The following is a 27,557-nucleotide window of genomic DNA, read 5'->3' on the forward strand; positions in this document are numbered from 1 at the left end:
ATGTTTTCTACTGTAGATAATTGCACCATGATGTTTTGCTACTGTAATTAATTGCACCATGATGTTTTGCTACTGTAATTAATTGCATCATGATGTTTTGCTACTGTAGTTAATTGCACCATGATGTTTTGCTACTGTAATTAATTGCACCATGATGTTTTGCTACTGTAATTAATTGCACCATGTTTTGTACTGTAGTTAATTGCAGCATGAATTTTTGCTACTGTAATTAATTGCATCATGATGTTTTGCTACTGTAATTAATTGCATCATGATGTTTTGCTACTGTAGATAATTGCACCACAATGTTTTTCTACTGTAGATAATTGCACCATGATGTTTTGCTACTGTAATTAATTGCATCATGATGTTTTGCTACTGTAGATAATTGCACCACAATGTTTTTCTACTGTAGATAATTGCACCATGATGTTTTGCTACTGGAATTAATTGCACCATGATGTTTTGTTACTGTAGTTAATTGCACCACAATGTTTTCTACTGTAGTTAATTGCACCATGATGTTTTGCTACTGTAGTTAATTGCACCATGATGTTTTGCTACTGTAATTAATTGCACCATGATGTTTTGCTACTGTAATTAATTGCACCATGATGTTTTGCTACTGTAATTAATTGCACCATGATGTTTTGCTACTGTAACTAATTGCACCATGATGTGTTGCTACTGTAATTAATTGCACCATGATGTTTTGCTACTGTAATTAATTGCACCATGATGTTTTGCTACTGTAACTAATTGCACCATGATGTTTTGCTACTGTAATTAATTGCACCATGATGTTTTGCTACTGTAATTAATTGCACCATGATGTTTTGCTACTGTAACTAATTGCACCATGATGTTTTGCTACTGTAATTAATTGCACCATGATGTTTTGCTACTGTAATTAATTGCACCATGATGTTTTGCTACTGTAATTAATTGCACCATGATGTTTTGCTACTGTAGTTAATTGCACCATGATGTTTTGCTACTGTAGTTAATTGCACCATGATGTTTTACTACTGTAATTAATTGCACCATGATGTTTTACTACTGTAATTAATTGCACCATGATGTTTTGCTACTGTAGTTAATTGCACCATGATGTTTTACTACTGTAATTAATTGCACCATGATGTTTTGTTACTGTAATTAATTACACCATGATGTTTTGCTACTGTAGTTAATTGCACCATGATGTTTTACTACTGTAATTAATTGCACCATGATGTTTTGTTACTGTAGTTAATTGCACCATGATGTTTTGACACAATAATCTTCCGGAGAGTCTGGGAGTTAAACCGAACATTTGAACCTATTTAATCTACTTCATATCATGTGCTTCTCACCAATACACAGGCCTTCAGCAATAATTGGTCAAATCTAAACTTGAATTGAAAATAACGATGATAATAATAAAATAAAACAAATCCAAGTTAGACCTAAAGGTTATATTTAGTCATTCTCATAACTGAATTCAGTGGAACGAGGGCATTTCTCCTCACAGGAAATTGGCAATAAAATATGTCAGGATATCCTGTTCACAGTTTTCTCCATTCGTCAACATATGGCCTATGAACTTAGCCACACAGGGAAAAACAACATTGAAATGCTTCGTTTTTTTTTACGACTACTACCTTCCTTTCGGCTATAGCTAAGGACGTCCAATCATTTATCTCTCACTCAGCAGAGAGTACTTCAATGTGAGCCTGAAAATAATCCTAATTGCTGACATCAAACACAAAGCAAAGCGTAATATATATAATAATAATATACAAGTCTGTTATATTTGCATTACCTTAGGTTCTGGGTGTATGGGATGTGAGTTGTTTGTCTAGGATTAGAAGCCCACCTGTTATATATGCATTACCTTAGGTTCTGGGTGTATGGGATGTGAGTTGTTTGTCTAGGATTAGAAGCCCACCTGTTATATTTGCATTACCTTAGGTTCTGGGTGTATGGGATGTGAGTTGTTTGTCTAGGATTAGAAGCCCACCTGTTATATATGCATTACCTTAGGTTCTGGGTGTATGGGATGTGAGTTGTTTGTCTAGGATTAGAAGCCCACCTGTTATATATGCATTACCTTAGGTTCTGGGTGTATGGGATGTGAGTTGTTTGTCTAGGATTAGAAGCCCACCTGTTATATATGCATTACCTTAGGTTCTGGGTGTATGGGATGTGAGTTGTTTGTCTAGGATTAGAAGCCCACCTGTTATATTTGCATTACCTTAGGTTCTGGGTGTATGGGATGTGAGTTGTTTGTCTAGGATTAGAAGCCCACCTGTTATATATGCATTACCTTAGGTTCTGGGTGTATGGGATGTGAGTTGTTTGTCGAGGATTAGAAGCCCACCTGTTATATATGCATTACCTTAGGTTCTGGGTGTATGGGATGTGAGTTGTTTGTCTAGGATTAGAAGCCCACCTGTTATATTTGCATTACCTTAGGTTCTGGGTGTATGGGATGTGAGTTGTTTGTCTAGGATTAGAAGCCCACCTGTTATATATGCATTACCTTAGGTTCTGGGTGTATGGGATGTGAGTTGTTTGTCTAGGATTAGAAGCCCACCTGTTATATATGCATTACCTTAGGTTCTGGGTGTATGGGATGTGAGTTGTTTGTCGAGGATTAGAAGCCCACCTGTTATATATGCATTACCTTAGGTTCTGGGTGTATGGGATGTGAGTTGTTTGTCTAGGATTAGAAGCCCACCTGTTATATATGCATTACCTTAGGTTCTGGGTGTATGGGATGTGAGTTGTTTGTCTAGGATTAGAAGCCCACCTGTTATATATGCATTACCTTAGGTTCTGGGTGTATGGGATGTGAGTTGTTTGTCTAGGATTAGAAGCCCACCTGTTATATTTGCATTACCTTAGGTTCTGGGTGTATGGGATGTGAGTTGTTTGTCTAGGATTAGAAGCCCACCTGTTATATTTGCATTACCTTAGGTTCTGGGTGTATGGGATGTGAGTTGTTTGTCTAGGATTAGAAGCCCACCTGTTATATTTGCATTACCTTAGGTTCTGGGTGTATGGGATGTGAGTTGTTTGTCTAGGTGGAAGGGTCACGGCACAGAGAGTCATTAGTGAGAACACACCATTTACAGAGCTCAGATTATAAGCCCACCTGCCCAATAAAAAAAGTCCAACGATATGAGGAGGTTTGTAACGGTTTTCCTCCTCTTCTGAGGAGGAATAGGAAAGATCGGACCAATGTGCCGTGTGGTAAGTGTCAATTTTTTAATGAAATAATCGAACACTGAATACAAAAGAACAAGAGAAATAAATGAAAACCGAAACAGTTCTGTATGACACAGAAAACAACTACCCACAACCCATAGTGGGAAAACAGGCTGCCTAATTATGATTCTCAATCAGAGACAATGATTGACAGCTGCTCTGATTGGGAACCACACCAGGCCAAAACCAGAAATACAAAACATAGAACAAGCACATAGAATGCCCACCCCAACTAACGCCCTGACCAAACTAACACAGAGACATAAAAAAGGAACTAAGGTCAGGGCGTGACAAGGCTGATACTTTCCCTCACCTTCTTTTTCCTTCTTTTTCTCTCAGGTCATTACTGCTGCTATGTGAATATGTTCAAGTGCTGCCTTCACATCCACGTGTTTTGATACAAAGTCAAATAATAACCTACCATCCCATTCAGCTATACGTCTACATGTGTTCTGATTCTGGAAAGAAATAAGAAAATAATAACTTTTCCAGCCGCCGCCATTTCCACCAATGAGTTCTGCCAACTGACCCCTGACCCCCGCCCTATTTCCACCAATGAGTTCTGCCAACTGACCCCTGACCCCCGCCCTATTTCCACCAATGAGTTCTGTCAACTGACCCCTGACCCCCGCCCTATTTCCACCAATGAGTTCTGCCAACTGACCCCTGACCCCTGCCCTATTTCCACCAATGAGTAATGTCAACTGACCCCTGACCCCTGCCCCATTTTCACCAATGAGTTCTGTCAAGTGACCCCTGACCCCCGCCCCATTTCCACCAATGAGTTCTGTCAAGTGACCCCTGACCCCCGCCCCATTTCCACCAATGAGTAATGTCAACTGACCCCTGACCCTCGCCCCATTTCCACCAATGAGTAATGTCAACTGACCCCTGACCCCTGACCCCCGCCCCATTTCCACCAATGAGTAATGTCAACTGACCCCTGACCCCTGACCCCCGCCCAATTTCCAGCAATGATTTCCGTCAACTGACCCCTGACCCCTGCCCCATTTCCACCAATGAGTAATGTCAACTGACCCCCCCCACCCCCATTCGATGGGCTACAGCCAACGCATGGTGATGCCAGTTCCTGTAGAAGGTTCCCATATCAACATTAATTTCCAGATCACCTGGGGTTGTGATGTGAGAGACAGCTCTAGGATCCCTGTATTCCCACACATCATTAGTCAAGCCAGACGTTATCATCATGTCATACTGCTAGCTCATAAATGACGTGCCCTAGAAAGACAAGTTCGTTCTATATCGATTTATTGATGTATTTCTTTGTTATGCTCCAGCTAACATACCTTACCAGACCCAGGTGATGTTTTGGTGGTTTATACATTCTGGAGGTCCAATTTAGTTACGCTCTGTTAATAAATCACACATGAGGATCTGGGCCTTACAATAAAACATGAGACCAGGTGCAGAGAGAGGGTTACAGGACTAAGATATATACTTTTGATTGACATGGACTTAAACACGGTTTCATAACAGAATAGGAATGGGAGTCTATTCACTGCTGTCCCCTCCATTGTCAGGATGGTTGGGCAACGGTGCAGGGTAGTGGGTCGGAACTGAAAACCAGAGGCAACGGTGCAGGGTAGTGGGTCGGAACTGAAAACCAGAGGCAACGATGCAGGGTAGTGGGTCGGAACTGAAAACCAGAGGCAACGGTGCAGGGTAGTGGGTTGGAACTGAAAACCAGAGGCAATAGTGCATGGTAGTGGGTCGGAACTGAAAACCAGAGGCAACGATGCAGGGTAGTGGGCCAGAACTGAAATCCAGAGGCAACAGTGGAACTGAAGAAAACTTGCCTTCATTTGTGTTGTTGCAGCTATTTTGACCATATTTTGTACCTCTCTCAGTTCCAGCTATTCTGTACGTCAGCTATATACTAATTCTATTGTTCCTGTTGTTATGATGTAGTTGGGTGTGTCAGCACATATTTTTTTTCCTTCTGACATGGGATGCTATCACTGTGGGCCGGAGGGTAGAGAGGCTGGAGGAGAGAAGTTGCTGGTGTCTGGGGGATGTGAGAGCTATGGTGTGTCTCTCCGCGCCTATTACACACTATAAACCTATCAGGAAATGACTTTGGCGCTAGCTGCAGAGATGATAAACCAGATCAGGAAATGACTACAGTGCTAGCTGCAGAGACGATAAACCAGATCAGGAAATGACTACAGCGCTAGCTGCAGAGAATGTAAACCAGATCAGGAAATGACTACAGCGCTAGCTGCAGAGAATATAAACCAGATCAGGAAATGACAACAGCGCTAGCTGAAGAGTATATAAACCTACCAGGAAATGACTACAGCGCTAGCTGCAGAGATTATAAACCAGATCAGGAAATGACCACAGCGCTAGCTGCAGAGATGATAAACCAGATCAGGAAATGACTACAGCGCTAGCTGCAGAGAATATAAACCAGATCAGGAAATGACTACAGCGCTAGCTGCAGAGAATATAAACCAGATCAGGAAATGACTACAGCGCTAGCTGCAGAGAATATAAACTAGATCAGGAAATGACTACAGCGCTAGCTGCAGAGAATATAAACTAGATCAGGAAATGACTACAGCGCTAGCTGCAGAGATTATAAACCAGATCAGGAAATTACTACAGTGTTAGCTGCAGAAACTATTCTATTCTGAGTGGGAAACCGACTGAGTGGGAGTCTTTGGCAGCGCTCTGCCTCCACGTTAACCCAAGGCACCGATACCTGCTTCTTGCTTTTAGACTGAGCCAGAACCAGTCACTGAGTCTGTAATGCTGTGATGTAACACTCTGAGGATTTCGTCTGTGTAGGGAGATGTTGACAGTCATCTTGTCTGGCATGCTGTTAGGCAAATGTATGAGAGTGGATAATGGCATGTCTATAAAGTGTGTGGGTGGGAAGGAAGTGTGTGTGTGTGTGTGTGTGTGTGTGTGTGTGTGTGTGTGTGTGTGTGTGTGTGTGTGTGTGTGTGTGTGTGTGTGTGTGTGTGTGTGAAGCGAGTACACAGTGCTTTCAGGAAGTATTCACACTCCTTGACTTTTTCCTGATTTTGTTGTGTTACAAAGTAAGATTAACATGAATTGAATTGTCTTTTTTTTCCCCAACAATCTACAGAAAACACTCTGTTATGTCAAAGTGGTAAAACACAAATAAAATGTTATTTAAGTGTATTTTTAAGTATATAAAGAAAACATGTATATATCTTGATTGGATAAGTATTCAACCCCCTCAGTCAATACATGTTAGAATCATTTGGCAGTGATTACAGTCTTTCTGGGTAAATCTCTAAGAGCTTTGCATACCTGGATGTTACAAAAATGTGACATTTTTCTCCCCAAAAATAATCAAGCTTTGTGAAGTTGGTTGTCGATCATTGCTAGAAAGCCTTGTTCAAGTCTTGTCATATATTTTCAAGCCAGTGCAAGTCAAAACTGTATCTCGGCCAATCAGGAACATTCACTCTTCTCGGTAAGCAACTCCAGTGTATATTTGGCCTTGTGTTTTAGGTTATTGTCCTGCTGAAAGGTGAATTTGTCTCCCAGTGTCCGTTATAAACCAGACTGAACCAGGTTTTCCTCTAGGATTTTGCCTGTGCTTAACTCTATTCCGTTTATTTGTATCCCCCCCCCAAAAAAACTCCCTAGTCCTTGCCTATAACATTTGTTGGATTTGCCCCAAACATAATGCTTTGTATTAATTTAGTGCCTTCTTTGCAAATAGGCAGCAGTTTTTTTATAGTGTTATTTTTTACAGGCTTCTGTCAACTAGGTTAGTATTGTGGAGTAACTACAATGTTGTTGATCAATCCTCAGTTATCTCCTATCACAGTCATTAAACTCTGTAACTATTTTAAAGTCGCAATTGGCCTCATGGTGAAATGCCCGAGCAGGTTTCCTTCCTCTCCGGCAACTGAGTTAAGAAGGATGTCTGTATCTTTTGTAGTGACTGGGTGTATTGATTCAACCATCCAAAGTGTAATGAATAACTTCGCTGTGCTCATAGGGATATTCAAGGTCTTATTATTATTTTTTTAAACCCAAGTACAGTACTTTGCAAACTACTGAAACACCTCGAACACTAATCATGGTTACGAGTTCATACAACTTATTATGTGACTTGTTAAAGCACATTTTTACTCCTGATCTCATTTAGGAAACCTTATCAAAAAGGGGTTGAATACTTATTGACTCGAGACATTTCAACTTGTCATTATATATTTTAATTTGTAAATATAAAAAAAATATAAAAAAAAAAAACACAATCTCTTTGACATTTATGGAGGTGTGTTGTGTGTAGATCAGCGACACAATATCACCCCTTATAATCCATGTTACATTTCAGACTGTAACAAAATGTGGAAAAAGTCAAGGGGTGTGAATACTTTTTAAAAGGCTCTGTACTATTGTGTGTGTGTGTGTCCTCAATGTATTACTACTACAAGTCTATCTGTCATGATGGTGGGTGTAGCTGGTGCATGGAAGTCAGGCGCAGGAGAGCAGAGACGAACGGACAAAGCACTTTACTGAGGCAATCATAATACAGAACGCAACCGCGTCACAATACAAAATGCCCAAAGAGCAAGTGAGGCAGCGAAAGTACAAAAACCCAAGAACAAAGCACCGGTACAAAACAAAACCCGGCGCAAACCAGCCGGAAGCCAACCTCGACTATAAACATTACCCCCACACAGACATGGAGGGAACAGAGGGTTAAATACACATGACAATTACTAGGAGATGTAAAACCAGGTGTGCAGGAAGACAAGACAAAACAAATGGAAAATTAAATAGTGGATCTGCGATGGCTAGAAGACCGCCGAACGCCGCCCAAAACAAGAAGAGGAACCGACTGAGGAGGAAGTCGTCTTAAAACTGTATGGAAGTGCAGCTGCAGTCACTGCGGTTCATGAAAGTCTCTCCCTTCCCAAATTTGTTAAAGTATTTGACCATTGAATGTAACAGAATTGAACCGTAGCAGCCTCTCCAGTCTGAGTTTGTCTCACAGCTTTGGGGTAGTCTCCTTTCTCCTTTGATAATTGCCTGTTTCACAGCCTGACCTCCAAATGTATTTCAACAGCAGTGATGAAGGTTGGTCTGTACTGTATTCCCCATGTATTTCACTAATGCAGATGTTCAGACATTCTGCCAAGAAACAGGGAGGCCTGCCCCTCTCTCTTTCCCTCTCTCGTTCCCTCTCTCTTTCCCTCTCTCTCTCTCTCTCTCTCTTTGTCTCTCACTGTCTCTCTCTCTCTTCGTCTCTCTCTCTCTGTCTCTCACTGCCTCTCTCTCTCTGTCTCTGCTTCTCTCTGTCTCTCTCTGTCTCTGACTCTCTCGCTGTCTCTCTCTTTGTCTCTCTCTCTCTGTCTCTCTCTCTGTCTCTCTCTCTTTGTCTCTTTCTCTCTGTCTCTCTCTCTGTCTCTCTCTGTCTCTCTCTTTGTCTCTCTCTTTGTCTCTCTCTTTGTCTCTCTCTCTCAGTCTCTGACTCTCTCACTGTCTCTCTCTTTGTCTCTCTCTCTCTCTCAGTCTCTGACTCTCTCACTGTCTCTCTCTCTCTCTCTCTCTCTCTCTCTCTCTCTCTCTCTTTTTCTCTGACTCTCTCACTGTCTCTCTCTTTGTCTCTCTCTTTGTCTCTCTCTTTGACTCTCTGTCTCAGTCTCTCTCAGTCCCAGGGCATCTTAACACTCAGCATCAGACACTGTGAATGGTTGTCCAATTGTCCTTATTGCTTATTACCGGATAACCACAGCCGATAGTTGGATTACGTCAGATAATTGTTTTCTTCCTGTAAAATCAGCCTCAAATACACAGAGCTTTGGCTCAATCTAAGGTCAAATTAAAATACATGATCTTTCTGGCCTGATAGGCCTGAAACATTGGCAATAATGAATTGTTTTGATGACTTGTATAAATTTAAGAAACAGAGTCCTACCCACAAACACGGAATACTCACAAAAGTAAATGTTTCCTCTTTAAAATTGGACTCCTCATTGCCTCCTTATCTATCTACAGAGTCCTACTCTTCCTCCATCCTGTATGGAACCGGCTCCTCCATTGCTTATCAATGCTGAGTTCAGCTGGCTGGCCCCTGCGCCCCTCTGTGTTCTTTAAACACTTCTCCTCCATATTCTCCCTGGCCTTGCTGTCAACCCCTCAGCCTCTCTCTGTCTCCCCGTCCCTTAACATACCCTCTACCCATCTCCTCATCCCGAGCCAATCTCCCCCAATCAGAAAATACTCCTTCTGCTAAGAGCAGAGTAAGTGGATCTCCCAAATGGCATTCTATTCCCGATACAGTGCACTACTTTTTTTTTCATAAGAGCCCTAACGGACCCTGGTCAAACGTTGTGCACAACAAATGAAATAGGTTGCCATTTGGGATGTACCCCTAAAACAGAGACCCCAGACCATCACTTTCACCTTTCTTGCGCGATAATGTGCTGCAACATTCTGAGAATAAATTGAACTGATCTGGATGATCGTATGGAGGGAGAATAACTGATCTGGCTGATCGTATAGAGGGAGAATAACTGATCTGGCTGATCGTATGGAGGGCTGATCGTATGGAGGGAGAATAACTGATCTGGCTGATCGTATGGAGGGAGAATAACTGATCTGGCTGATCGTATGGAGGGAGTATAACTGTTCTGGCTGATCGTATGGAGGGCTGATCGTATGGAGGGAGTATAACTGATCTGGCTGATCGTATGGAGGGATTATAACTGATCTGGCTGATCGTATGGAGGGAGTATAACTGATCTGGCTGATCGTATGGAGGGAGAATAACTGATCTGGCTGATCGTATGGAGGGAGTATTACTGATCTGGCTGATCGTATGGAGGGAGTATAGCTGATCTGGCTGATCGTATGGAGGGAGTATAGCTGATCTGGCTGATCGTATGGAGGGAGTATAACTGATCTGGCTGATCGTATGGAGGGAGTATAGCTGATCTGGCTGATCGTATGGAGGGAGTATAACTGATCTGGCTGATCGTATGGAGGGAGAATAACTGATCTGGCTGATCGTATGGAGGGAGTATAACTGATCTGGCTGATCGTATGGAGGGAGTGTAACTGATCTGGCTGATCATATGGGGGGAGTATAGCTGATCTGGCTGATCGTATGGAGGGAGTATAGCTGATCTGGCTGATCGTATGGAGGGAGTATAGCTGATCTGGCTGATCGTAAGAGGGAGTATTACTGATCTGGCTGATCGTATGGAGGGTGTATAGCTGATCTGGCTGATCATATGAAGAGAGTGTAACTGGGTAGTGGTGGCAGTGAATTAACTTCAACAAAGCAAGGACCACCATGGGTCCTGGTCTAAAGTAGGGCACTTCGTAGGTAATATGATGTCATTAGGGACATGGGCCCCGGTCTAAAGTAGGGCACTTCGTAGGTAATATGATGTTATTAGGGACATGGGCCCCGGTCTAAAGTAGTAAACTTCGTAGGTAATATGATGTTATCAGGGACATGGGCCCCGGTCTAAAGTAGGGCACTTCGTAGTGAATATGATGTCATTAAGGACATGGGCCCTGGTCTAAAATAGTGCACTTCGTAGGTAATATGATGTTATTAGGGACATGGGCCCCGGTCTAAAGTAGGGTACTTCGTAGGTAATATGATGTTATTAGGGACATGGGCCCCGGTCTAAAGTAGGGTACTTCGTAGGTAATATGATGTCATTAGGGACATGGGTCCTGGTCTAAAGTAGTGCACTACGTAGGTAATATGATATCATTAGGGACATGGGTCCTGGTCTAAAGTAGTGCACTACGTAGGTAATATGATGTCATTAGGGACATGGGCCCCGGTCTAAAGTAGGGCACTTCGTAGGTAATATGATGTTATTTGGGACATGGGCCCTGGTCTAAAGTAGTGCACTTCGTAGTGAATATGATGTCATTAAGGACATGGTCCCTGGTCTAAAGTAGTGTGCACTTCGTAGGTAATATGATTTTATTTGGGACATGGGTCCTGGTCTAAAGTAGTGCACTAGGTAGGTAATATGATGTCATTAGGGACATGGGCCCCGGTCTAAAGTAGGGCACTTTGTAGGGAATATGATGTCATTAGGGACATGGGCCCCGGTCTAAAGTAGGGCACTTCGTAGGGAATATGATGTCATTAGGGACTCATCCTTGCTGTTGGTAATTAGTTTTCAACTAGATCCCCTTTATATTCTACAGTTTCTCTCTGTTAGGAGCTGAACGTACAGGAGCAGCCCTGACGGCTCTAGTGTTACATTGATTCAATATTTACTGGTCAAAGGGAGGATTCACCTGACACTTTTTAATATTAATGAGTGGAAGTCGTCTGTTTGGATAGTGGTTCCTGTATCGAACTGTTTGCACAGCTATTTAGTCGTCAGTCCTGACGTCCTGGCTCTTACCCTAAACCCCCTCCGTGAACCCCCTCCCTGTAAAGACATGAGCAGAATATCTAGTGTTTGATGGTAACTGTGACCACACACACACACACACACACACACACACACACACACACACACACTGACTCACACACAGACAGACACACACACAGAAGCATGATGCCCATAGTGGGTCCAGGGGCAGGGCGTGGGCCCAAGGGCAGGGCGTGGGCCCTGGGGCAGGGCGTGGGCCCAGGGGCAGGACGTATTAGCCAACTAGAAATTGTATGAAGTTGTCTTTAGCTAGACTATAAAGGTTCCCAATGTCCCAACCATGTCACTATCTACCAGTAAGACCTTTCAGGATATCGAGAAGCTATCTAGTCTAACTGTCTTAGCTGGCATACTTATTGGCAAGGTTGGCACACGTTAGAAAAGCAAGCAATTACTACATTATTATTACTATGATAATGTACCGAATAATACTCACAATCCTTTCAACGTTTTACCCAGAATGTCGTGGTTGTCAGAACGGTCGGACCAAGAGAATGGTCGCACCAAGAGAATGGTCACACCAAGAGAATGGTCGGACCAAGAGAATGGTCGGACCAAGAGAATGGTCAGACCAAGAGAATGGTCGCACCAAGAGAATGGTCAGACCAAGAGAATGGTCGGACCAAGAGAATGGTCAGACCAGATGCAGCGTGGGGTTAATCATATGTATTCATGATAACCAGCAACAAAACAAGAAAGAGAAAACCAACGTACAGCCTTATAGGGCTCGACACGCAACAATACAAAACCAAGATCCCACAAACAACAGGTGGGAAAAAAAAGGCTGCCTAAGTATGATCCCCAGTCAGAGACAACGATAGACAGCTGCCTCTGATTGGGAACCATACCAGGCCAACATAGAAATACAAAACTAGACTACCCACCCTAGTCACACACCGACCGAACCAACATAGAGAATATAAAGGCTCTCTAAGGTCAGAGCGTGACACAGGAGCTGTGCAGAGAAGTATATTTAGTTCTTAAAAACAATTAAAAAAACACCCGTCAGGTGGATACAGAGAGCTCACGAGGTCAATTACCTCAATTACCTGGTTCCCCTGCACATCGACTCAGTACTTTTACTTCCTGTATATAGCCATGTTATTACCTGGTACTTCGTGTATATAGCCATGTTATTACCTGGTACTTCCTGTATATAGCCATGTTATTACCTGGTTCCCCTGCACATTGACTCAGTACTTTTAATTCCTGTATATCGCCATGTTATTACCTGGTACTTCCTGTACATAGCCATGTTTTTACCTGGTACTTCCTGTCAATAGCCATGTTATTTATACTTTTTATTTTATTTGTCATTCACTGTGTATTTATTTCTCAAGTCACTATTACATTTCATTGATATGAGTTGACCTTTAACTCTGCATTGTTGGAAAGGGACCCGTAAGTCAGCATTTCACTGTCAGTCTGCACCTTGTTCTTTATGAAGCATGTGACTAATCATATTTATTTTGAGGAGGTTTGCTTAGATATGCAGAATAATAAACATATTTTTGACCTAGAATTATCCATATTAATTATGGCTCTAGTTTGCAGGAAAAAGCTGTTTCAGGTGTTTGAAAAAGGACCACCTCCCTCAGGACCACCCCCCCCCTCAGAACCCCACCCCCCCTCAGGACCACCGCCTCGGGACCCCACCCCCCAAAGGACCACCCCCCTCAGGACCACCCCCCTCAGGACCCCACCCCCCAAAGGACCACCCCCCTCAGGACCACCCCCCTCTGGACTCCGCCCCAATCGGAACACCCCCCTTCAGGGCCCCACCCCCCTTAGGACCACCCCCTCTGGACTCCGCCTCCATCGGAACACCCCCCCCCCCCTCAGGACCCCACCCCCCTTAGGACCACCCCCCTCTGGACTCCGCCCCAATCGGAACACCCCCCCTCAGGACCCCACCCCCCTTAGTACCACCCCTCCAAACCAATCCTCACTCACTTTGTTCCCCCTCAGATGTTTGGAGTGCATGAAGCCACTGCAAACACACCCCCCAGTCAAAACCACTCACTGGATGAATACTTTATATTAAACTACATTTATTTATTTATTTGTATATCTGAAAGCTTTGCAAACAAGTGTGAGAGTCTCTGAAATATCCTTATTACAAGGCTTTCCACACCATTGTCCGAGTTCTACAAAGGAACCTGTACCATCCAGTGGGAAAACGGCCCTTTTCCCCTTTAAATGGAGCTAATCTCTTGTTCCAATTCAGCCTCGGAGATCAGTGTCCTGTAAATAACTTCTAAAATAAATCATACATGTAAAAAAAAAAAAATGAAAAGAAAGGGGCCTAAAGGATTTACCATTGTTAATCTTTCAGTAGAGTAGATATCTGGGCTCTCTAGTCTCTCTCTTTGTTGACAGAAGAGGGCTCTATTGTTGCGGCTCCAGTGGCTCAGAAGCTGGTCCCTTTTGAAGAGGCCTGCTATCGGCGCTCTGCATGCCTGCCACCCTCACCCTGCGCTGGGAAGATAGGCTGCCTGGCCACAGTGGCGGCTGAAGAAGATTGAATTTGAGTGTCACTTCTTCTTCCCCCAGCATATACAGGCAGGGCTGAGCTCTGTGTAAGGGGAGGTGGAAGATACAGGCAGGGCTGAGCTCTGTGTAAGGGTAGGTTGAAGATACAGGCAGGGCTGAGCTCTGTGTAAGGGTAGGTGAAAGATACAGGCAGGGCTGAGCTCTGTGTAAGGAGAGGTTGAAGAAACAGGCAGGGCTGAGCTCTGTGTAAAGGGAGGTGGAAGATACAGGCAGGGCTGAGCTCTGTGTAAAGGGATGTGGAAGATACAGGCAGGGCTGAGCTCTGTGTAAAGAGAGGTTGACGATACAGGCTGGGCTGAACTCTGTGTAAAGGGAGGTGGAAGTGCGAGGGTAGTGAGCCACTGATGACAACGCCCCGGCTCGGTGCTACGCCGCTACGCGCCTCATCTCTCCTCGCTCTTATTTGACTTTGCCTGAGTCCCAAATGACATCATGTTCCCTACGTAGTACACTACTCTTGACCAGTACCCAGGTTAAAAGGAGTGCACTAAATAGGGAATAGGGTGCCGTTTGGGAATCAGGCTTTTGTGTGCTTGGCTGATTTGACTATGACAGGCTGAATACTGAGGGGAGAATTAATGTGTTAAGCAGACATCAGAGGCTGTCTAATGTTTAATGCAACAGCTCAGAGCATGGAGGAACTGATAATGACTACAAACAGGGCAACATCTTATTTGTCGTGTTTTTATTAGGATGACTAAGAAGATACTTGACATCAAGAGCTCTTACTTCACCCCTTTTCATTCTCCCCGACCCCCTTTAAATGTCCGACCTACTGCTGTCCTCCTGCCTTTTGGAGGAAGACAACGAGAAAATAAAATCTGACTGTTAGAGGGGGGTTAAGCATCCTGTCATCTGGAAACAAACAGGTCTGGGCATGTCACACAGGTCCCCTCTGTGTTGTGAATGGGTGTCAGCTGTATGCTAGAGTCACAGTGAAGGAAGGACTCATTAGCTAGGATAATGATGTACAGATAGGAGAGAGTCACGACCCTGCTGGATGGAACATTTACTAGGACAGAGTCATGAACCTGCTGGATGGAACATTTACTAGAACAGAGTCATGACCCTGCTGGCTAGACCATTTACTAGGACAGAGTCACGACCCTGCTGGATGGAACATTTACTAGGACAGAGTCATGAACCTGCTGGCTGGACCATTTACTAGGACAGAGTCATGACCCTGCTGGATGGAACATTTACTAGGACAGAGTCATGACCCTGCTGGATGGAACAGTTACTAGGACAGAGCCATGATCGTGCTGGATGGAACATTTACTAGAACAGAGTCATGACCCTGCTGGCTAGACCATTTACTAGGACAGAGTCATGACCCTGCTGGATGGAACAGTTACTAGGACAGAGTCATGATTGTGCTGGATGGAACATTTACTAGGACAGAGTCACGACCCTGCTGGATGGAACAGTTACTAGGACAGAGTCACGACATTGCTGGATGGAACATTTACTAGAACAGAGTCACGACATTGCTGGATGGAACATTTACTAGAACAGAGTCATGACCCTGCTGGCTAGACCATTTACTAGGACAGAGTCATGACCCTGCTGGATGGAACATTTACTAGGACAGAGTCACGACATTGCTGGATGGAACATTTACTAGGACAGAGTCACAACCATGCTGGATGGAACATTTACAAGGACAGAGTCACGACATTGCTGGATGGAACATTTACTAGAACAGAGTCACGACCCTGATGGATGGAACATTTACTAGAACAGAGTCATGACCCTGCTGGATGGAACATTTACTAGGACAGAGTCACGACCCTGCTGGCTAGACCATTTACTAGGACAGAGTCATGACCCTGCTGGATGGAACATTTACTAGGACAGAGTCATGACCCTGCTGGATGGAACATTTACTAGGACAGAGTCACGACCCTGCTGGATGGAACATTTACTAGGACAGAGTCACGACATTGCTGGATGGAACATTTACTAGAACAGAGTCACGACCCTGATGGATGGAACATTTACTAGAACAGAGTCATGACCCTGCTGGATGGAACATTTACTAGGACAGAGTCATGACCCTGCTGGATGGAACATTTACTAGGACAGAGTCATGACCCTGATGGATGGAACATTTACTAGAACAGAGTCACGACATTGCTGGATGGAACATTTACTAGAACAGAGTCATGACCCTGCTGGATGGAACAGTTACTAGGACAGAGTCATGATCGTGCTGGATGGAACATTTACTAGAACAGAGTCACGACATTGCTGGCTAGACCATTTACTAGGACAGAGTCACGACCCTGCTGGATGGAACATTTACTAGAACAGAGTCACGACCCTGCTGGATGGAACATTTACTAGGACAGAGTCACGACCCTGCTGGATGGAACATTTACTAGAACAGAGTCACGACCCTGCTGGATGGAACATTTACTAGGACAGAGTCACGACAATGCTGGATGGAACATTTACTAGAACAAAGTCATGACCGTGCTGGCTAGACCATTTACTAGAACAGAGTCATGACCGTGCTGGCTAGACCATTTACTAGAACAGAGTCATGACCATGCTGGCTAGACCATTTACTAGAACAGAGTCATGACCGTGCTGTCTAGACCATTTACTAGAACAGAGTCACGACCCTGCTGGATGGAACAGTTACTAGGACAGAGTCACGACCCTGCTGGCTAGAACATTTACTAGGACAGAGTCATGACCGTGCTGGCTAGACCATTTACTAGGACAGAGTCACGACCCTGCTGGACGGAACATTTACTAGGACAGAGTCACGACCCTGCTGGATGGAACATTTACTAGGACAGAGTCACGACCCTGCTGGACGGAACATTTACTAGGACAGAGTCATGAACCTGCTGGATGGAACATTTACTAGAACAGAGTCACGACCCTGCTGGATGGAACATTTACTAGGACAGAGTCATGACCCTGCTGGATGGAACATTTACTAGGACAGAGTCATGACCCTGATGGATGGAACATTTACTAGGACAGAGTCATGACCCTGCTGGATGGAACATTTACTAGAACAGAGTCACGACCCTGATGGATGGAACATTTACTAGAACAGAGTCACGACCCTGCTGGCTAGAACATTTAATATGGCATCTTGAGAAGGTAGTGACCAATGCCAGACAGTTTTGGCTCTCACTAAGTGACTGGCGACTGGCTGCTGCAGTGGTAGGGGACAGGAGGACAGACATGGGGTGTCTGACTGTTGCAGTGGTAGGGGACAGGAGGACAGACATGGGGTGTCTGACTGTTGCAGTGGTAGGGGACAGGAGGACAGACATGGGGTGTCTGACTGTTGCAGTGGTAGGGGACAGGAGGACAGACATGGGGTGTCTGACTGTTGCAGTGGTAGGGGACAGAGGACAGACATGGGGTGTCTGACTGTTGCAGTGGTAGAGGACAGGAGGACAGACATGGGGTGTCTGACTGTTGCAGTGGTAGGGGACAGGAGGACAGACATGGGGTGTCTGACTGTTGCAGTGGTAGAGGACAGGAGGACAGACATGGGCTGTCTGACTGTTGCAGTGGTAGAGGACTGGAGGACAGACATGGGGTGTCTGACTGTTGCAGTGGTAGGGGACAGGAGGACAGACATGGGGTGTCTGACTGTTGCAGTGGTAGAGGACAGGAGGACAGACATGGGGTGTCTGACTGTTGCAGTGGTAGAGGACAGGAGGACAGACATGGGGTGTCTGACTGTTGCAGTGGTAGAGGACAGACATGGGGTGTCTGACTGTTGCAGTGGTAGAGGACAGGAGGACAGACATGGGGTGTCTGACTGTTGCAGTGGTAGAGGACAGGAGGACATACATGGGGTGTCTGACTGTTGCAGTTGTAGGGGACAGGAGGACAGACATGGGGTGTCTGACTGTTGCAGTGGTAGGAGACAGGAGGACAGACATGGGGTGTTTGATTATTGTAGTGGTAGGGGACAGGAGGACAGACATGGGGTGTCTGATTATTGCAGTGGTAGGGGACAGGAGGACAGACATGGGGTGTCTGACTGTTGCAGTGGTAGGGGACAGGAGGACAAACATGGGGTGTCTGACTGTTGCAGTGGTAGGGTACAGGAGGACAGACATAGGGTGTCTGAATGTTGCAGTGGTAGAGGACAGGAGGACAGACATGGGGTGTCTGGCTGTTGCAGTGGTAGAGGACAGGAGGACAGACATGGGGTGTCTGACTGTTTCAGTGGTAGGGGACAGGAGGACAGACATGGGGTGTCTGACTGTTGCAGTGGTAGGGGACAGGAGGACAGACATGGGGTGTCTGACTGTTGCAGTGGTAGGGGACAGGAGGACAGACATGGGGTGTCTGACTGTTGCAGTGGTAGAGGACAGGAGGACAGACATGGGGTGTCTGACTGTTGCAGTTTTAGGGGACAGGAGGACAGACATGGGGTGTCTGACTGTTGCAGTGGTAGGGGACAGGATGACAGACATGGGGTGTCTGACTGTTGCAGTGGTAGGGGACAGGAGGACAGATATGGGTTGTCTGACTGTTGCAGTGGTAGGAGACAGGAGGACAGACATGGGGTGTCTGACTGTTGCAGTGGTAGGGGACAGGAGGACAGACATGGGGTGTCTGATTATTGTAGTAGTAGGGGACAGGAGGACAGACAAGGGGTGTCTGATTATTGCAGTGGTAGGGGACAGGAGGACAGACATGGGGTGTCTGACTGTTGAAGTGGTAGGGGACAGGAGGACAGACATGGGGTGTCTGACTGTTGCAGTGGTAGAGGACAGGAGGACAGACATGGGGTGTCTGACTGTTGCAGTTGTAGGGGACAGGAGGACAGACATGGGGTTTCTGACTATTGCAGTGGTAGGGGACAGGAGGACAGACATGGGGTGTCTGACTGTTGCAGTGGTAGGGGGCAGGAGGACAGACATGGGGTGTCTGACTGTTGCAGTCGTAGAGGACAGGGGAAAGCAGGAACAATGACTTTGGTCACTGAAAGGTGTAAATGGACAACAGATTGTTTGTGAGGACTAAGGAGTAGATACTCTCTGTCTACATCATCTTTGTCCGGTGGGTTAAACGGTAAATGTTAGCTTGACAAGTTAGGTAATCCTTTCTCTTTTAGATACAATCAAACACGGCTGAAATCTCATTTCAAAAGCTCCAAAAGAATCGTCTCTCTCCTATTAAAGGCCTCCAGTATTCAGTCACAATGTAAAGTAGTCACTAGCGGGAACCCAGCTTCTACTGAGAATGAATAAACACACCTGATGCATCCCTCTTCCTTGTTTGATTCTTCAGAAATATCTTTTTGGATCTTTTGTTTTCAGAAGTTTCATATCTCCTTGTTTCACAGCAGCACATCTCCAGACGTATCCATAAAAATGTGTCTTCCCTGACACATGAATTACATCAAGTAACTCATAAACTCTACCTGGAAGTGGTACCTCTACCACACGTTAACCTATTCCAGCTCCCCCTGTGATGTAACCAAAGAGGTAAAAGACTGTTCCAACGGCATCTCATTTGAGCCCACGGTCAACCACATGCGCTCTGTCTCCTTTCAGATCCCTCGCAGAACTAGACTCTTTCCTAGAAGTGACCACAACCATGTCATGTCTAATGCACTTGTCACAAAGTGTTATTGACATGTTGATATACAATTATAGACTGGTATTATTTAACAGCCAATTAATATGTTAACCGCTTAACCCAATCAGTAAATAAAAAAAAAACAACAACTTGTCTTTCGGTACAAACTTCTAAGCAGATAGAGTGGGTGTTGCAAGGAGCAGTGGAGTTGTACGACCCTGCTCATTAACAGACAGTTGAGAGAAAATATATATATATATATATATATATATATATATATATATAGAGAGAGAGAGAGAGAGAGAGAGAGAGAGAGAGAGAGAGAGAGAGAGGGAGAGAGAGAGAGAGAGAGAGAGAGAGACAGAGAGAGAGAGAGAGAGAGAGAGAGAGAGAGAGAGAGAGAGAGAGAGAGAGAGAGAGAGAGAGAGAGAGAGAGAGAGAGCGAGGGTGAGTGAGTGAGACAGAGCAAGACAGAGAGAGAGAGACAGAGAGAGAGCGAGAGAGAGTGAGTGAGACCGAGCGAGAGAAAGAGAAAGAGAGAGAGAGAGAGAGAGAGTGAGCGAGCGAGCGAGTGAGACAGAGCGAGAGAAAGAGAAAGAGAGACGTACTCCTTCCTGTTCTCTCTGTGTGTATAGAGGAGGCAGAGCCACAGCTCCTCCCTGTGGTTCCCAGCCTGGATAACTTCAGCACCACTAACCCCTACTGCCTCTCTCTCTGTTCTCTCTGTTCTGTCCTCTACATCACCTACAGCAGAACGCCTTACGATAGTCGTACATAGACCTGCTACTCAAATGGCCGTGATGGTGACGTTTGTAGAGTATGGCGCTTGCAAGCCAGAATAATGGGTTCGATTCCTGGGACCACCAATAGGTAAAATGTAAGTATCTCCTAAATGGAATATATTATTGTGTTATATTATTATATCAAATCCAATTTTATTTGTCACATGCTCCGAATACAACAGACCTGACAGTGAAATGCTTACTTACAAGCTCTTAACCAACAATGCAGTTTTAAGAAAATAAATCCTTAAAAAAAAGCAAATAAATAAAAGTAACAAATTATTAAAGAACAGCAGTAAAATAACAATTTATTTTAACTTGGCAAGTCAGTTAATAAGAACAAATTCTTATCTTCAATGACAGCCTAGGAACAGTGGGTTAACTGCCTGTTCAGGGGCAGAACAACAGATTTGTACCTTGTCAGCTCGGGGGTTTGAACTTGCAACCTTTTAGTTACCAGCCCAACACGCTAACCACTAGGCTACCCTGTCGCCCCAATAGTGAGGCTCTATACAGGGGGTAACAGTCAATGCGTGCTTAGTCGAGGAAATGATGATGATGATGGTGATGATGATGACAGCAAAGCTTTTTATGATCAGGAAATGAAATGAAATTAAAAACACAGTAGGACAAATATAGGAAGGGACAGTTGTGGAAAAGGTGCTCAATGGTCTTCAATACAACTGCAAAGTAAAGAAACCTTAATGGACATTGACTCAAGCTAAAGTAAAAATCACCCAGTAAATTACTACTTGAGAAAAAGTCTAAAAGTATTTGGTTTTGTATATGTACGATAGCCAGGGGCACAACCCTAACGATCAGACATCATTTACAAAGGAAGCATTTGTGTTTAGTGAGTCTACCAGATCAGAGGCAGTAGTACTTTAAACCACTGGGAAGGGGGGTTGGAGTACATTAAACAATAGACCCCTAAAATATTTTACATCGTACCTTCAAGGTGACATTCTATTTCTATACCCAACAAAAATATACACTATAATGTGTCAATCCACATTATTTAAAAATGTTTTAACAAAGAATATCACTTATTTGGCCTGTGTCATATAGTGTATACTCAGTCCCTGAAGAGGACAGAAACCACAGCAGTAGTCAAGCTGGCACTTTACTCTCTCTCTTACTACAGACCCTCTTAGTCCAGTCCAGACCACTTTAACCATTCCCTGGTCTAGTCTAACATGTATCTAGGTTGCCACTGCTCTTGTATATTGTTCCAGACTGTCCCATTCTTCTTCCTCCGAAAGGAAAAATGACATTTAGAGAAGATTGGTGGGAAAAGCACTCTTAGATCGTTGTGTCCCTCTAGATCACAGCTTACCAGAGAGCCAAGCCAGTCAGCCAGTCAGTCAGTCAATCAGCCAGCCAGCCAGCCAGCCAGCCAGCCAGCCAGCCAGCCAGCCAGCCAGTAAGCCAACCAGCCAGCCAGTCAGTCAGTCAGCCAACCAGCCAGCCAGTCAGCCAGTCAGTCAGCCAGCCAGCCAGTCAGTCAGTCAGTCAGCCAACCAGCCAGCCAGTCAGCCAGCCAGCCAGTCAGCCAGCCAGCCAGTCAGTCAGCCAGCCAGCCAGCCAGCCAGCCAGCCAGCCAGCCAGCCAGCCAGTCAGTCAGTATGCCAACCAGCAAGCCAGTCAGCCAGTCAGCCAGTCAGCCAGACAGTCAGTCAGTCAGCCAGCCAGACAGCCAGACAGCCAGCCCTTTGGGCCTCCATTATTTGAAATTGTTGGGTTCTGGGTAGTTAATGGGTAGATGGGTCTGTTGGGTTCTGGGTAGTTAATGGGTGACTGGGTATGTTTGGTTCTGGGTAATTAATGGGTGACTGGGTCTCTTGGGTTCTGGGTAGTTAATGGGTAGATGGATCTGTTGGGTTCTGGGTAGTTAATGGGAGACAGGGTCTGTTGGGTTCTGGGTAGTTAATGGGAGACAGGGTCTGCTGGGTTCTGGGTAGTTAATGGGAGACAGGGTCTGTTGGGTTCTGGGGAGTTAATGGGTAGATTGGTCTGTTGGGTTCTGGGTAGTTAATGGGTAGATGTGTCTGTTGGGTTCTGGGGAGTTAATGGGTAGATTGGTCTGTTGGGTTCTGGGTAGTTAATGGGTAGATGGGTCTGTTGGGTTCTGGGTAGTTAATGGGTAGATGGGTCTGTTAGGTTCTGGGTAGTTAATGGGTAGATTGGTCTGTTGGGTTCTGGGGAGTTAATGGATAGGTTGGTCTGTTAGGTTCTGGGTAGTTAATGGGAGACAGGGTCTGTTGGGTTCTGGGTAGTTAATGGATAGATTGGTCTGTTGGGTTCTGGGTAGTTAATGGGAGACAGGGTCTGTTGGGTTCTGGGTAGTTAATGGGTAGATTGGTCTGTTGGGTTCTGGGGAGTTAATGGGTAGATGTGTCTGTTGGGTTCTGGGGAGTTAATGGGTAGATTGGTCTGTTGGGTTCTGGGTAGTTAATGGGTAGATTGGTCTGTTGGGTTCTGGGTAGTTAATGGGAGACAGGGTCTGTTGGGTTCTGGGTAGTTAATGGGTAGATGGGTCTGTTGGGTGCTGGGTAGTTAATGGGTAGATTGGTCTGTTGGGTTCTGGGGAGTTAATGGGTAGATTGGTCTGTTGGGTTCTGGGTAGTTAATGGGAGACAGGGTCTGTTGGGTTCTGGGGAGTTAATGGGTAGATTGGTCTGTTGAGTTCTGGGTAGTTAATGCGAGACAGGGTCTGTTGGGTTCTGGGGAGTTAATGGGTAGATTGGTCTGTTGGGTTCTGGGTAGTTAATGGGTAGATGGGTCTGTTGGGTTCTGGGTAGTTAATGGGTAGATTGGTCTGTTGGGTTCTGGGGAGTTAATGGGTAGATTGGTCTGTTGGGTTCTGGGTAGTTAATGGGAGACAGGGTCTGTTGGGTGCTGCTTGTGACACTCGGTTCAGAGGACGTGTGTATGATGCTCTCCTGCTCTGAGCTTTCTAATCCCCTGCCATATGTTTCCTCCCAGGATCAGCTCATCTCGCTGAACTACAGGTACCAACCCAGACTTCAATACACCATTAGGTGAGTTGATAATAAAAGAGCAAACAGACAGATATACCACACTTTGATGTAGGTACGTAACCAGACATCTAAAGATAGTGTGTTGTCCACTGATTGGTTGATAAAGTGACCATTGTGTGGTGTTTGTATCGAATCAACACTTCCAACACTGTTCTAGAATCAGTCATTCTTACAATTCTAGAGTTCAAATAATGGAAGGATGTTAAATGTTTAGTGTTTTTTTGCTTTTCCTCACCAGATTATTCTCACTTTGATGTAATCTTCAATTTCAATAAAGCATTAGCAGTAGGAGACGTGGCATTTACCTCACTCTGTAAACCGGCCAAGACAACAACACTTCTGAAAACACGAGACAAAAACATTGTCATTTCAATAAAGCATTAGCAGTAGGAGACGTGGCATTTACCTCACTCTGTAAACCGGCCAAGACAACAACACTTCTGAAAACACGAGACAAAAACATTGTCATTTCATTAAAGCATTAGCAGTAGGAGACACGTGGCATTTACCTCACTGTGTAAACCGGCCAAGACAACAACACTTCTGAAAACACCAGACAAAAACATTGTCATTTCAATAAAGCATTAGCAGTAGGAGACGTGGCATTTACCTCACTGTGTAAACCGGCCAAGACAACAACACTTCTGAAAACACAAGACAAAAACATTGTCATTTCAATAAAGCATTAGCAGTAGGAGACGTGGCATTTACCTCACTCTGTAAACCGGCCAAGACAACAACACTTCTGAAAACACGAGACAAAAACATTGTCATTTCAATAAAGCATTAGCAGTAGGAGACACGTGGCATTTACCTCACTGTGTAAACCGGCCAAGACAACAACACTTCTGAAAACACAAGACAAAAACATTGTCATTTCAATAAAGCACTAGCAGTAGGAGACACGTGGCATTTACCTCACTGTGTAAACCGGCCAAGACAACAACACTTCTGAAAACACGAGACAAAAACATTGTCATTTCAATAAAGCATTAGCAGTAGGAGACGTGGCATTTACCTCACTGTGTAAACCGGCCAAGACAACAACACTTCTGAAAACACGAGACAAAAACATTGTCATTTCAATAAAGCATTAGCAGTAGGAGACGTGGCATTTACCTCACTCTGTAAACCGGCCAAGACAACAACACTTCTGAAAACACGAGACAAAAACATTGTCATTTCAATAAAGCATTAGCAGTAGGAGACGTGGCATTTACCTCACTCTGTAAACCGGCCAAGACAACAACACTTCTGAAAACACGAGACAAAAACATTGTCATTTCATTAAAGCACTAGCATTAGGAGACGTGGCCATTGCAGTGTTTTCCTCGTCTCTGTACGTAGTTTAGCCTGTTAAAATAAGAGGTCATATAATAACGTATAGGAAATTATTATCTCACGACGTTTATCTACAGACAAGAAAATATCATTTCCCTGTGAGGGTTTAAAAAACAAAAAAAACATAGAGCATGGTGAGTGTCCCAAAATGCCACCCTATTCCCTATGTAGTGCACTGCTTTTGAACACGGCTCATAGGGCTCTGATTAAAAGTAGCACACTATGTAGGGAATAGTGTGTCATTTTTGGGACGAATGCCAGGTTTTGAATTTACAGGCGGATGCGATAACACATACTGTTTTCCAATGACTATTTCCCAGCTCTTTTTCATGTCTGTATATATATATGTTTTATTGCTTCCTGCGTTCCTGCAACCTGCTAAAATAATCCCTTTCCCTTTCTCTAGCCTTGAGTGTGCCTGCCGGACTCTGAGCTACGCTAACCCTCTGGTCTCCTCACTAGCCTTGAGTGTGCCTGCCGGACTCTGAGTTACTCTAACCCTCTGGTCCCCTCTCTCTGTGTGTGTGTGTGTGTGTGTGTGTGTGTTCCCTGTGCTAGCTTTCACTGGCTGAGCTGTTGGAGGATTAGAAGCAAAACATAGACCTTCCTTGTACAGTGATATCATTCAGTTTGGTTGGGGTCTCCTTCAGACCTCAAGCAAAACATAGACCTTCCTTGTACAGTGATATCATTCAGTTTGGTTGGGGTCTCCTTCAGACCTTCCTTCCTACAGTGATATAGTTCAGTTTGGTTGGGGTCTCCCTCAGACCTTCCTTCCTACAGTGATATAGTTCAGTTTGGTTGGGGTCTCCCTCAGACCTTCCTTCCTACAGTGATATAGTTCAGTTTGGTTGGGGTCTCCCTCAGACCTTCCTTCCTACAGTGATATAGTTCAGTTTGGTTGGAGTCTCCCTCAGACCTTCCTTCTACAGTGATATAGTTCAGTTTGGTTGGGTTCTCCCTCAGACCTTCCTTCCTACAGTGATATAGTTCAGTTTGGTTGGGGTCTCCCTCAGACCTTCCTTGTACAGTGATATAGTTCAGTTTGGTTGGGGTCTGCTTCAGAGTAACTTGAAATATGTCTCTCTGTGTTCCTTACACTAATTCCTCTCTTATCAGAGAGAAGGGGGATACTATCTCTTGACAGAGAGATGGGGGATACGATCTCTTAGCAGAGAGATCGGGGATACTATCTCTTACCAGAGAGATTGGGGATACTATCTCTTACCAGAGAGATGGGGGATACTATCTCTTACCAGAGAGATTGGGGATACTATCTCTTACTGGAGAGATGCGGGATACTATCTCTTGCCGGAGAGATGGGGGATACTATCTCTTACCAGAGAGGACACAGGAACTCAGAGGGTGTATCACTTCTCTTACCAGAGAGGACACAGGAACTCATAGGGGGGGATACTATCGCTTTCCAGAGAGGACACAGGAACTCATAGGGGGGATACTTTGGCTTACCAGAGAGGACACAGGAACTCATAGGGGGGGGGGGGGGATACTATTGCTTATCAGAGAGGACACAGGGACTCAGAGGGGGGAAACTCTTTTTAAAACAGCCCTAGCCATACACTTGATTATTCCTCTCTATATTTTCCACTTTTAGGCAGTGTTAATATGGCTAGATTTTTTTAGGGAATGCTCCGAGACCCCTCGGTAGACATTACCCAGACATCTTTGTGTGTGTGTGTGTGTGTGTGTGTGTGTGTGTATGTATGTGTGTGTGTGTGTGTGTGTGTGTGTGTGTGTGCGTGCGTGCGTGCGTGCGTGCGTGCGTGTGTGTGTGTGTGGTTGGGAGGGGGAGAGGGTGAAGGGGGAAGGGAGGAGGAGGGCAGTGTGCATGTCAAGCTCTCATTTGACACGGGAAACGTTGAACGGAAAACATCCTGAAACCAATCGACACCGTCTTACATGTATGTATTTATATATCTCACCTGGATGCCAATATTGACTTATGGCTCACAGACTGGATGAACCCACATTATTTAATTTATGCAGGTCTCTTGAATTAAATCTGAAGTGGTAGCACATTCAGTGATATTATAGTGAAAGGTGGTAGGATATAGTCAGACATGCTGTTGTTTAAATATTCTCATACTATAAGGCTATTTGTCTTTATGCTTTTTTGTGTGTGTGCAATTGGATGCTAGCAATATTAGCATCATTGTTCATTGTCATTACCTCGAGATAAGCACAACTACTCCAGCAGGAAATGGACGTGTGTGCCTTTTCACTGTAAAATAAAATCATTGACATCCTTTTTTTTTTCTCTCTCTCCAAAATTTTTCCTAATTTTATCTGCTTTCCTAATTTGTTTTAAGTAGGTTAACCCTCATCCGAATTAAACACGAAATTTAACTGAAGTTAAAATAAGCTGTAATGAATCTTCTGCCAATCTTCTGGAACAAAGGAGTTATTAGCCGCTTTTGTCTCTGACATGTACGTTTCAACCTTGCAATTAAAGAAGTTAAGGTCCCTAATCATCATACTGAAGTAGCCGTGAAATAAATTACTTATTTTTTTTCCCTGTCACTGTACAACACAACATGCAGTTAAAAAACACAGTAGGTCTGTTCATTAGGAGTGGC

The sequence above is a fragment of the Oncorhynchus clarkii genome, unplaced genomic scaffold (genome assembly GCF_045791955.1).
Source record: "Oncorhynchus clarkii lewisi isolate Uvic-CL-2024 unplaced genomic scaffold, UVic_Ocla_1.0 unplaced_contig_3642_pilon_pilon, whole genome shotgun sequence".
NCBI classification, from domain to species: domain Eukaryota; kingdom Metazoa; phylum Chordata; class Actinopteri; order Salmoniformes; family Salmonidae; genus Oncorhynchus; species Oncorhynchus clarkii.